The sequence below is a fragment of the Ursus maritimus genome, unplaced genomic scaffold (genome assembly GCF_017311325.1).
Source record: "Ursus maritimus isolate PB19 unplaced genomic scaffold, ASM1731132v1 scaffold_4, whole genome shotgun sequence".
NCBI classification, from domain to species: Eukaryota; Metazoa; Chordata; class Mammalia; order Carnivora; family Ursidae; genus Ursus; species Ursus maritimus.
Window position 1 is genome coordinate 67,522,053 of NW_024426552.1, and position 14,407 is coordinate 67,536,459.

The 14,407-nt window shown below is 36.9% G+C and overlaps 1 protein-coding gene across 4 annotated transcripts in view; it reads right to left on the reverse strand.

Annotated features, from left to right (window-relative positions):
- The window catches only part of ZNF148 (zinc finger protein 148), a 113,703-nt gene that overhangs the window by 41,171 nt on the left and 58,125 nt on the right, over nt 1-14,407 (reverse strand). The gene's annotated exons all lie outside the window — the stretch shown is intronic.

Sequence of the window (14,407 nt, forward strand, 5' to 3'; positions counted from 1 at the left end):
AAAAGAGATGCTTGTCCTAAACACACACACACAAAACAAACAAACGAAAACCCACAAAACACAAAAAACAAAAATGCATGAAGGTTCTTAGATCAGTAATGGTAGTGCCAATTCTCATCACAATTGATGATACTCAGTCATCCACTCTTTAATACTACATTTTCCATCTATCCTTGAAATGCAAACACTTAAAACTAAAATATTTCAACTCAACAGGCCCTGACCTTTCCACCATGTAAGGACACAACAAGAAGTCTGCAACCTGGAAGAGGGCCCTCACCCTACCATTCTAGCATACTGATCCTAGACTTCCGGCCTCCAGAACTGTGAGAAATAAATCTCTGTTCTTTATAAGCTAAAATAAATAAATAACTCCTTAATAACAATCCATGAAGTACCATGTACTAATGGCTACATTTTCCAAAACATACACTAAAAAAATGGTGCAAAACATTATAAACATCTTACAGACTGACAGTGTAAAGTTGGAAAACAGCTGTGTAGAAGGGATTCATGAGGAAAATGCAACATAAGGCAGGGATTTCAGGCTGACAAAATAAGGAACTGGAAGCTTTCATAAATTCCTGAGGTGTAGGCAGTATGAGAATCACAAATCAAAAAGAACCCTGACACAAAAACAGGATGTAAATGATTACTAGGTTAATAATTCTATCAGGTTATAGAATAATACTAGTGAACCTTCTTATAGCTTCTTTTGGTATCATTATTTGGAACATAAAATAAAATGATAAAATCACCACCAACAAGGCTTTGGAATACAGACATGTTATAACTCTGAACTGACGTGTACTGAAATACAAAACTTCTGTTGTGTGTGAGACAGCAGAGATGACTGCAGACTATGTAAGCAGCTGCTGAATTGCTCTGTCCCATTTTGCAGGGGCACCAAAAAGTAGTTCCAATGTTTCCATCAGCTTCTAAATGGCAAAGAAACCATGAAAATGTAGCATGCAGCAGTAAGAAACAGAGGAATTATTTTTAGCAAAAGTGCCAAATAGAGTATAAGACAAATTCACAAATAAATTCTGCAATTAGAAGATATTCACAAACCAAGGAAGAGCCTTTATGTGTAAACAGCGAAAAAGAATAATAAATGTATCTAAACCTTTCAGTTATTTCCACATATATGGGAAGTGGTATTTTTTTAGATTTTATTTATTTGTGAGAGAGAGAGAGCGCGTGAGTGTGCACACACAAGCAGGGGGAGCAGCAGGCAGAGGGAGAGAGAGAAGAGGGTCCCCACTGAGTATGGAGCCCAATGAGGGACTCGATCCCAGGACCCTGGGATCATGACCCTAGTGGAAGGCAGACGCTTAACCGACTGAGCCACCCAGGCACCCCTGGAAAGATGTATTTGTACTACTAGCATTCTCAAATGTAAGGCATACTTTTAACATATGAAAGCCCAGCCTCAAACCTAGAAGTAACAATCAATCAAAACACTGAATGTCAGGCGCACAGGAAGTTACATTTTTAGAATGCACCAAGAGGCGTATTACCCATAAATGGAATAAATTAATCTCCTCTATGTATAACATAACCACACACTAAAGTACACAGATCCAGCCTACAAGGTGCTTAGAAAAGATGGAGGTAACTCTAAATGATAAAGAGATGGAAGGTATGATGATAATAAGTCAGCTAGGAAGAATGAGTTGCAAAAAAAGTCTGAGAAAACTTGTTTTCTTTGGCTTTAAGAAGATAATTGTAACCTATAAAAACATGAAACCTTTTTTTTTTTTTTTTTAAAGCAGGCTCCACGGCCAGCGTGGAGCCCAACATGGGGCTTGAACTCATCACACTGAGGATCAAGACCAGAGCTGAGAACAAGAATCAGATGCTTAGGGGCACCTGGGTGGCTCAGATGGTTAAGCGTCTGCCTTCAGCTCAGATCATGACCCCAGGGTCCTGGGATCGAGCCCCGCGTTGGGCTCCCTGCTCAGCAGGGAGCCTGCTTCTCCCTCTCCCTCTGCTGTTCCCCCTGCTTGTGCTCTCTCGCTCTCTCTGTCAAATAAATAAATAAAATCTTAAAAAAAAAAAAAAATCAGATGCTTAAACCGACAGAGCAACCCAGGCACCCCAACACATGAAAACCTCTTAAGCGTGACAAAAGAGACAATAATTCATCCATACATTGTCTATTTGTTTCTTGAGAACTGTCTTTACAAGAAAATCAAGTTCTCAGTGTTTGCACCTACAATAAACCAAAGTTTAATCAAAGCAGCACCTGCAGGTACATGGTATTTGAAAAGACTGGTTTGCTGGATTTTTGAAACACATTTGTTAGGGCATCAAGAAAACCAAGAGAGGGATGCCTGGGTGGTTCAGTCGGTTAAGCATCTGCCTTTGGCTCAGGTCATGATGCCAGGGTCCTGGGATGGTGTCCCACACTGGGAATCCACTCTCAGCAGGGAGCCTGCTTCTCCCTCTGCCTGCTACTCCCCCCGACTGTGTTCTCTCTCTCTGACAAATAAATAAAATCTTCAAAGAAAAGAAAAAAGAGAAGAAAACCAAGAGACTACGAAATCGTCAGATTAAAAAAACCAAACACTGGTTTCTTCCTTATCACTTAAGCTTTACCATTTTACCTCAACCCATGTACAACTTCATGTCTACATTTGAGACCTGCATTTCAATGCAGTTCTCAGTATTAACCCAGAAATACCATCAAACTGTCAATTAGCCTACCTATCCTTCTTTGATAAGATCTGACTAAACCCAGGCATTCTCCACCTAAAACCTGAAGCCCCCTCTAGATCTCTCACTTTGAGACTAGGGAAACTGTCATGCATGACTCCCATGTCATATCTACCTTCCATACTCCTCTAACTTCTTCCCCAACATCTTTAGAAGAGGTAGAGACCTATAATGTCATACCTCCTCACCCCTTGTCACAGCCCAAGGTGGTTCTTTCTTGCTACTTCTAAAATATATCTATTATGTTTTCTTCATTTTTGATCTCTTTCACTTCATTCTCCTGACCTTAAATATAAAGAGGTCTCCCTATATTGAAAAAACCCTTCCCTTGAATCCCATGATCCCTAGTAACTCGAGCCCAGAATCCAGACTCTTTCAAGGCTTATTTCATTTCTGGCCCCAAAATAAACAAACTATCCTACTTTTATTTTTAACTATTTTGTGCAATTGTATCTTATCTTGATATCTGCAAGTAAGATATGCTTCAACAACTATTACATGCCTGCAATGTGCCAAACTTAGTCTGAAATAATTTAACAAAAGCTTTAAATTTACTAAAATTCTAATATGTACAGAGCACAATTTTAGATACTGAGAATACATTCTAAATATAAGGTCTCCTTTTCAAAGGCCTTAAAAATGTATATGGGGAGTTTTGATGCGTAACAAAAAAAACCCACCTAGCAATTCAAGATAGTACATGTTAGGCTCAAACCTAAATGAATGGTACAGAATAAGGGCAGGAATCAAAGGAAAAATTAATGAGATTGAAAATAACTGCAAAAGTTCACGAATGAAACAGAATTAATCAGAGCTGCAGGTTTATCATATATATCCCCCTTTTATTTTTCCTTCCAACCCTGCTACCCTTCCCAACTTCTTTCTTACAGACTCAACAATGTTAATAAGTGATATAACAAATGTGAAATGTACTAAAATAAATTTGCCAGACATAGGGTGTAATGAATAAATATTTCATTTGGGTTGCACATTTTAGTACCGTCTACCCATAACTCCCAGGTAAGAAGGTTTATTTTGGACTCTTCCTCTTCTTCATTCTCAGTACTCTACACCCATATCCAGCAACATCCATTTCACCCTAATTAACTTTATCAATCTTGCTGCCTTACAGCATTATCATCGCTCTCATATATTCTTCCATGAAAAAATTAATATAAAACTTTGGGGGGGGCACCTGGGTGGCTCATTTGGTTAAGCATCTGCCTTCGGCTCAGGTCATGATCTCAGGGTCCTGGGATTGAGCCCCACGTTGGGCTCCCTGCTCAGCAGGGAATCGGCTTCTCCCCCTCCCTCTGTCCCTTTCCCTTCGCTCCCTTGTGTGCATGCGTGCGCTCTCCCCCCCACTCAAATAAATAAAATCTTAAGGACAAAAACAAAACAAAACAAAACAAAAAACTGTTTTCCTGTCATCTCCCCAGTGAGGAATCTATAATAGCTCCTTGTTACCCATGGTATCAATTATACTCTCCCCTGGTCCACTTTCAAGATTCTATATGATTGACTTTACAGAAAAGACCTAGATCACTTGGCAGAAGTAGCTGTCCTTACCACCTCTCCTCTTTATTTCTGGAGCCATATGTTCTTTTCAATTTTCAATTTCCTCTCTACTCTGCTACTGACTCAATTCCTACCTATCTCCAAGGCTCTGCTGTTTCACTGCCTTTTTATTTATTTATTTTTAAAGATTTTATTTATTTATTTGACAGAGATAGAGACAGCCAGCGAGAGAGGGAACACAAGCAGGGGGAGTGGGAGAGGAAGAAGCAGGCTCATAGTGGAGGAGCCTGACATGGGGCTCGATCCCGTAACGCCGGGATCACGCCCTGAGCCGAAGGCAGACGCTCAACCGCTGTGCCACCCAGGCGCCCCTCATTGCCTTTTTAAAATAATCTTCCTTATTCTATCAGCTACATTGTCTCTGCCTAAAAGCATTCTTACATTTCCCCTATAAAATCATTTCTTGTGAACCAAATTTTTTCTAACAACTTCCTTCTTCTTATGGCTAAACTTTTACAAAGAATAATCTGTGATGAGAATACTGACAAAATAACTGCCCCCGAATTTAGAGAAATGGTTATTCCTGAGATTAAAAGTAGTAAACAGCCATATAAAAAGGATGTGGTTATCACTAGAAGGGAATTGTTTCAAAGTATTGCGTCCAGGAAACAAAATCAAGGTGACCATAAATATAACAAGTGTTCGAATATAAAAAGAAAGATACAACACAATTAACTGTACTGTGAACATACTGCCTAAAGAAAGAATGTTAGCAATAATGGGGAATATTCCTGGAGTCCGGAAAAAGAGAAAGTTCAGACCAAGAGTGTATCTGTGTCTCTGTGTGTGTGTGTGTGTGTGTGTGTGTGTGTGTGTGTCTATATTTCCAGGATAGTTTTGACAAGAACAGTTAAATGTAACTGGTCAATAGGAGTACTTCTAATTCCAAGCTCACCAAAGTCACAGAACAGGGCAAGGAGGGGAAGCAGCACACTGGTGGAATAGGCCGTTGTGTGATTCATGAACTATAACCTTGCCTTCTGCCTGACCCATGACTGCATTCAAAATTCTGAATGGAGCTACATTTGTCAGAGTTTGACAAGGTCCACAGTTATCTTTTGATTTTGAAGGGTTCAGGGATCCATAGTTCACAGCAAATACTCTAGTCTGTTTCTCTATATTTCTTATGATAAATGTGCATTTTGGCTGCTATGCTAGCAACTTATAAATTAGATAACTGTAAGATGGAGCGCTCAAATCAAGTAATCTTACCTGAGACAGTGCTGACTCCCCCCATCCTACCTGGACATTCCATTCTTTCAACTTCCATTAAATCATGACTTAATAAGTTCTCTCCTATTCCACATGGAAGTTCTTCCGAATCTATCCTTCTAGTATATACATTTCATTTTTTAAGAATATATATATACCTTCATTTTTTAAGAATTTCAGTAAATCTTTATCAATGGTTCTCAAAGTGTGGTCCAGGGACTCCTGAAGGTCCCTGACATCCTTTCAGGCTGTCCATGAGATCTGAAATACTTCCATAGTCATACTGGTTTTTTTCCACTCTCCTCTCATGAATACATAGTGGCATTTTGCAGAAGCTAACATGTGATGTCACCACAGAGTGAATGTATTAGCAAATATGAGAATCCAGTTATATTATATTAAGCCAGGTAATACACATATTAATAGAACTGTAAAACAAATTCTCTCTGAATTTTTCATTTTAGAAAACAAGGTTATATTTCATTAAAAATGTTATATGTTATTTTTTACAGAACTAGAACATATAATACTGAAATGTATATGGAACCAAAAAGACCCCATATATCAAGAGAAATCTTGAGAAAGTAGAACAAAGACAGAAGTATCACAATCCCAGATTTCAAGATATACTACTAAGCTATAGTAATTAAAACAGTATGCTTCTGGCACAAAAACAGACATATAGATCAGTGGAACAGAAAAGAGACTCCAGAAATAAAGCCACAATTATATGGTTAATTTACCTATGACAAAGGAGGCAAGAACATACAATGGGGAAAAGACAGTCTCTTTAATAAATAGTGCTGGGAAAACTAGGCAGCTACATGCAAAAGAATGAAACTGGACCACTTTCGTAAAACCATACACAAAAATAAATTCGAAATGAATTAAAGACCTACATATGAGGGGTAATGCCATAAAACCCCAGACAAAAACACAGGCAGTAACCTCTTTGACACCAGCTGGCCAAAGAAACATTTTTCTAGATATATCTCCTCAGGCAAGGACAAAGCAAAAATAAACTATTAGGATTACATCAAAATAAAAAGCTTTTGCACAGCAAAGGTGTTTTGTTGGTGGTTACCAACAAAATGAAAAGGCAACCTACTGAATGGGAGAAGACATTTGCACAAGATGTATCTGATAAGAAATTAATATCCAAAGTCTATAAAGAACTTCTACAACTCACTACCAAAACAAAACAAAAAAAACCTCACAAATAATCCAATTAAAAAGTGAGCAGAGGACCTGAATAAATGTTTTTCCAAGGAAGACATACAGATGGTCAACAGACACAAAAAGGTGTTCCCTAATCATCAGCGAAAAGCAAATCAAAACCACAATGAAAAAAAAAGCAAGCAAGCAAGCAAGCAAGCAAGAAAGAAAGACCACCTCACATCTATCAAACTGGCTAGAACCAAAAAGGTAAGAAATAACAAGTGTTGGTGAGGATGTGGGGAAAAAGAAACCCTCATGTACTGTTGATGGAATATAAATTGGTGTAGCCACNNNGGGAAAGAGTATGGAGGGTCCTCAAAAAATTAAAAACTGAAATACCTTAAAATCCAGTAATTCCACTACTGGCTATTTACCCTAACAAAGCAAAAACACTAATTTGAAAAGATATATGCACCCCTATATTTATGGAAGCAACCTTAGTGTCCAATGATGGTTAAATAAAGATGTACTACATGCACACACAATGGAGTATTACCCAGCCATAAAAAAGAATGAGATTGTGCCATTTCTTTTTTTTTTTTTTTTAAGATTTTATTCATTTATTTGACAGAGATAGAGACAGCCAGCGAGAGAGGGAACACAAGCAGGGGGAGTGGGAGAGGAAGAAGCAGGCTTCCAGCAGAGGATCCCCATGTGGGGCTCGATCCCAGAACACCGGGATCACGCCCTGAGCCGAAGGCAGACGCCTAACGACTGAGCCACCCAGGCGCCCTGAGACTGTGCCATTTTCAACAACACGGATAGACCTATGGGATATTATGCTAACCGAAATAAATCAGAGAAAAATACCGTATGATTTCACTTCTATGTGGAATCTAAAAAACAAATGTACAAACAAACCAAAAAAGCAGAAACAGATCCATTAATACAGAGACAAGCTGGTGATTGCCAACAGTAGGGGGGGGCAAGATAGGTGAAAGGGAGTGGGAGGTACAGGCTTTCAGTTAGTAACAGGGATTAGAAAATAGAGCGCAGGGACTATAGTCAGTGGTACTGTAATAGTGTTGCATGGTGACATTATGGTAGCTACACTTGTGGTAAGCACAGCATAACACACAAGAGCTGTCGAGAATCACTATGTTGTACACCTGAAACAATGGCACACAGTGTGACATTGTGTGCCAACTACACCTCAACAAAAAAAATAAATTAAAAAAGAAAGATAGCCTCTGTTTAGAAGGCAGAAAAATACTGCAATTGGTGGGTTATCAGTTAGCTAATGATTTGCCAATATAATTTTTTAAAAGTATGTTCTATGTTAACTTGCAATGGGATTTGTTATTTACAAATTAATAAAATTTTTAATTTCTGTTCTAATTTCTAAAAGGGTAAATAATGATATATATAACCAACATAAGCAAGAGTTGTGAGGAGCATTCAAAATTTTTTAAGAGTAAAAGGGCTGCAGGGGCGCCTGGGTGGCACAGTGGTTCAGCGTCTGCCTTCGGCTCAGGGCGTGATCCCGGCGTTACGGGATCGAGCCCCACATCAGGCTCTTCCACTATGAGCCTGCTTCTTCATCTCCCACTCCCCCTGCTTGTATTTCCTCTCTCGCTGGCTGTCTCTATCTCTGTCGAATAAATAAATAAAATCTTTAAAAAAAAAAGAGTAAAAGGGCTGCAAAACCAGAAATTTTGAGAGCTGCTGACCTAGATACATCTGAACTATACTTTGCGTTCCTTCCCTCTTCTCCATTCAATCTCTTTTAACACAGATACCTGGACTCCACCAACATAAAGAAATGAGTATAGATGTGTGTGCATGTATGAGTTAGAAGACATACATGTAATTCCTAGCTCTGTCTACTGAGATTACCAAGGAGCAATGACATCTAACACACCTAGCACCCAGAACTTTGGTTCTAAATACCATTATCCAAATAAGAGGAACTGGGGCTCCTTGGAGTAGTGACTGATTCCAGAGCTGGGCCAGGGAAAAATATGAGATGACCCTGCAACATCCTGTGGTACCAGAAACTAAAGAGCCAAAAAAAGGATGAGCACATGTCCAAAGGACACAAGAAGCAGTCTGGAGGAGCTCTTAACCAGCACAGCTGGAACAACTTGAGCAACAAAGTAAGTAATGACAGTACTGGATTGGAACTCATAGAATAAAATGAGTATCCATGCTGAGAAAAATTGAAGTAATTGAAAAAATTAATAGGGGAGAAGAGAGAGCTACAATTAACAAAAATACAGCAAGGAGGAAGAAAATACAAAATCACAATTAGGCAAACACCACATTAATAACTACGACCGGCAGGGTCCATTAATGGATGCTAAAATCAGTAGGTAGAAATTTGAGAAGAAATCAAATATTTAAACAGACTCAAAGATATTTGTTAACTACAAAGGTAAAAATAGTGACCTTATAATGGGGAAAACTGGCAGATACTACCTTAACAAAGAATCAAGGTTAGTATCACCAGTAATAAGACATATCAACATTTTGTACCAACATTACTTCTGTGGGGTTGTCAAAAATGCAGAGCTTCAATCTCATCATAAGAAAACATCAAACTCAAACTGAGAGGCATTCTACAAAATAACTGACCAATACTCATCAAGTATCACATGTAGAGGTCATAGAAGACAAGGAAAGATTGAACTGCCTCAGAATGGAGGAGACTTAAGAAGATGCAAAAACTAAATGCAGCCTAGGATCTTACGCTGAATCCTTGAACAGAAAAAGAGCATTATGGGATAGACAAATGAAATTCAAATAAGGTCTGTAGTTTTATCAGTAAGTTCCTGGTTTTGGTAATTGTATTATGGCTGAATAAGCTTTGATACAAGAGGAAGCTGTGTGATGGGTTTATATGCACTCTACACTATTTCTACCACCTTTTTATAAATCTAAAATTATTACAAAATAAAAAGTTAAAATTTTGATTTTTCTACCTACAAAAATACTTAGCATCCCAAACTTACCATATTGTATACATTAAATATGTGCAGATCTTCTGTGTATCAATTATACCTCAATAATGCTGTTTTAAAACATAGTTAGCATTTACATGGTCTTCTATAAATTTGTGGTTTCTCCTCCTCGGCATGATGAAGATTCATCTACCATCTACTATGTGCTGGGCACTGTCCACTGTCCTTGGTTGCTGGGTGCTGAGGCTACGGGGCGGGGGCAGGGGAGGCAGGCAGCACATGCTCTTGAGCCCGCATGGTGTATTGCAAGTCATCTCAGTTTCACAGGAACACTATTTTCATCCCGTTTTAAAAATAAGAAAACTAAGGCCCAGAAAGGTTAAGTTACTTGTCTAAAATCCCATTAATTAAGAAGCAAAATCAAAATTTAAACCCAAGTCTTCCAAATCTAGCAACTGAAATCTTAACTGTTATGATCTGTGAATTAATTATTACCTTCATGTTACCAATAAGGAAACTAAAACTTCAGGGAAGTGTCTTACCCAAGCTATCATATTTCAACACTAGGACTTAAACCAAGATCTTGTCTCTTTTAGTCCACTGTTATTTCCATTACTGTAATAGCTTCTTAATAAATCTGAATTATTAAAACTTATTTTAAAATAATTTTTATATGAACATTTTATTTTTCCAAATACGAACTACAGTTTGCTTACTGCCGGAACATGGGAAAAAATTTCTAGTGGTTCTAGAATGGCTACTATGAAAGGGAGAGAAAATAATTTTTAAAATAACAAAGTGAGAGACACCTGGTGCCTGAGTCGGTTAAGCATCTCCCCTCAGCTCAGGTCAGGATCCCAGGGTTCTGGGATCAAGTCCCACATTGGGTTCCTTGCTCAGCGGGGAGCCTGCTTCTCTCGCTCTGCCTTCTCTGCCTGCCACTCCCACTGCTTGTGCTCTCTCTCTCTGACAAGCTAATAAGTAAATAAAATCTTTAAAAAATAAATGAATAAATAATACAGTGGGCAAAACGTCATCAATATTTAGGTGAAGCGTAATACTTGAGTTTCAATCCTACCTCTTCCAATTACTATCTGGCTAAACTTGGCTTCCAGTAGTATGGAAAAACACAAAAAACGAAGGTGGAGAGGCAAAGGAAATACAAGCTAATTCCAAAAAAAAGTTAATAGCTGTGTGAGGCTGAACTAAAATTTAGTCATTTGGAACTTTCTTCACCTATAAAATGGAGGAAATAAGCCTCACAGAATTCCTGCAGACTTATAAGAGATTATATATGTAAAGCATGAGCTATAATACAGTTGACAGTAGACAGATTCTTGATGCCACTAATGATCATAATCATTTCTTCACATCTCTTAATCGTGGTAGTAATAATATCCAGCTTATACACAACAGAAAATCAAATGAGATTACATCAAGAGAACCTTGAAAACTTTCAAGTTCTAAACAAATATTTATGGTTATTAATTATCATACAATTACAGATGTTACCAATTTCTACAGAACATCTCCACTCAGACATCCTATTATCTCAGTCAGTGCTTCACATCAGAACCTCCTTCCAAATTCTCTCCCTTTCAACATGCTATATTACCTCAGTCTCCTGTTTAAAAATCTTTTAATTTTCTTCTCCACTGCCAACCAAAGACCAAGTCCAGTTGTTTTTATTTCCCTCAACATCATATACAAATAGAGAAATTATATTTCCCAGTTCCTACTCTAGATTATTTATAAAGATATTAAGTGGGAAATCTCGTATGCTACTAGAGGAAGACTAATTGGTCAACTTTCATGGACTATAAATTGACCAGGATATATCAGGAGTCTTAAGAAATCTATCCTGAAGAAATAATCTCACATGGCAACAATGTCTACATATAACATAACATTCTTTATGGTAGTAAAAACAAAAGTGTAAACAGTCCAAGTATCCAGTAATAAAGACTGAGATAAATTACAACACAGCTATTTGACATTATACAGTTATAAAAAAATCTTAGTTTTGGATAATATTAATGACATAATGAAATGCTCATGGTTTGAGTAGTAAATATATAATTACGTAGATAAGTATATTTTGCAATTTTATACAAACACACAAATACATATGCAGCAAATTTTATACAAACACAAATACACACACAGAAAAACAAACAAAAAGGAAACACTAAAATGCTAACAACCAAATGTTAGTAGTGATTACAGCAATTTTTTGCTATCTTCTTCAGAGTTTAAGAATTTTTACATTTCCTCAACAACTTTGTGTTACTTTATAATATTAAAGAGATATTAAGTCCAGTGTTAGTATAAATACCTAGTATTTTTTTTTAAGATTTTATTTTATTTATTTGACAGAAACAGCCAGTGAGAGAGGGAACACAAGCAGGGGGAGTGGGAGAGGAAGAAGCAGGCTCCTAGCAGAGGAGCCTGATGTGGGGCTCGATCCCAGAACGCTGGGATCACGCCCTGAGCCGAAGGCAGACGCTTAACGACTGCACCACCCAGGCGCCCCTATAAATCCCTAGTATTAAAGAAAAACCTGTTTATCATTATCTTAACATACTAAGTTGTTCTAAGAACTAAAACATTACGCCAGCAAAGTGAAACTGAAAAAATTTCTATGGGTGAGTGAAAAAAAAAAAAGCCATCAAATAAACCTTGATCCCTATCTCACATCATCAGCAAAAATCAATTCCAAATGGATTATTAATCTGAATGGGAGAGAAAAACCATAAAGCTTCTAGAAGTTGAAGTATTTTTGTGACTTTGGGGTAGGCAAAGAATTCTTAAATAGGATACACAAAACACTTACCAAAAGGAAAAGACTTATAAATTGAATGCTATTTAACACTAACTTCTATTTATCAAAAGAGTAAAAAGGCAAATCAGAGTGGAAAAGATGAGATATATACAGAAAGACAGATAGATAGATATCCAACGAACAGATAAAGAACTACTATAAATCTGTAAGAGAAAGAAACCTAATAGAAAAATGGACAAAAGATAAATATGTGCCTTACAAAAAAATAATATCCAAATCGCCAATAAGCACGAAACAGTACTGAATTTTGTTAGTTTTCAGTGAAACAACCTAAAATCACATTGTGAGACTACTACCAAAACAAAATGGCTAAAATTAAAAGGACTGACAATACCAAACATCAAGGATATGGACAATTAAAGTAAATTGGCAAAACCACTTAGAAAAGCTTTTGCCAGTACCTACTACAGCTGAACATATGCATACCTAGCAAATTCAATCCTAAGTACATAACCAACAAACATGAATATGAACATACACCAAAAGACACATCCAAGAATATTCACATCAGCACTTTTCATAACAGCCCACATCTTGAACAATCTAAATGTCTATTATACTACAATGGATAAATTTTGATATCTTCACACAACTGATGCTTATACAGAAATAAGAATAAACTATTACATGCAACAATGTGGATACACCTCACAATCTGAACCAAAGAAATCAGATACTACAGAGTGCATGATTCTATTTATAATTAGTACAAAATCAGGTAAAACCACTAGGCCATGCTAGAAGTGTTATGTAGTGGTTATCTTCAGGAATAGAAAAGGGCTGTGACTAAGATAGACAGAAGATGAGGAGGGCCTCTGAGATGCTAGTAATGTTCTATGTCTTGATCTAAGCAGTGGTTACTCAACTATGTTCACTTCTGAGAAAATTCCTCATTTATAATTTCTGCACTTTTCTGTATAAATGTTATATTTCAATAAAAGACATACACCTCGAGAAAGAGTGTTATCAATGTGCAGGTACATATAGATAAAATTACAAGAAACATGCTTGTATATATAGGCATCTATGTCTATATCTATCTATAAGCATGATCCTTTCACCATTATTACTTCATTCAAACAAATCTAGTAGTAACATAAATATCCATCAATATTGCCTTAAATAAAGCACACAATTTAATCAATTATTAAAATAAGTTTTATACGTAATTACAGTATTTCTATAGGATGTGTTTTAAATGAACATAGCTAATTTCAAAAAGCATATAAATAGCATCATCTATGTAAAACAAAATATATGCATGTTTTCATAAGATATAGATTTTAAAACCATATTATATAGAAATAAATACATATTACACACTCTGCATATTTGTTAATAAATTAAAAATTTCCAGAAGGCTATCAATATTAGTAGGTATCTTTTGGGAATTAAAGTCGGTACGTGGTGGAAACAATTTTTACCTTTTACTTTGTTCTAAACTACTTTAATCTTTATGACTATGCAATCGTTTATAATAACCTAGACCATACCATTAAGAAAAAAACAAAGTAGGTATCTCTGAGACTGATCTAGCTAGGCTGACTCTATAGCCTTGTCCATAATGATTTTCAATTTGTGTACTATTGTCCTAAGTAAGACAGTATAACGCTCATTCAGTACCACTGTCTCACAATTCCAGATCAACTGTAAACATCAACGAACAGACAGAACTATATTAAAGGTGTTAGGAGACTGGCTATGTTATTAAAGTCATCTAGAAAGAAATCTACTACTAATAATTTATGTCCACATAAAGGGAAAACAAAATTAAATCAAACAACTCTAAGAGCGTGGAAGGATACTAAAAAATAGATCATTGTGGGTTAGCTCCCTATGACAATCTTTTTTTTTTTTTTAAGAATTTACTTATTTACTTGAGAGAGAGCGAGCACTAGTGGGGGTGGGGGAGGGAGGGGAGGGAGATGCAGACTCCCGG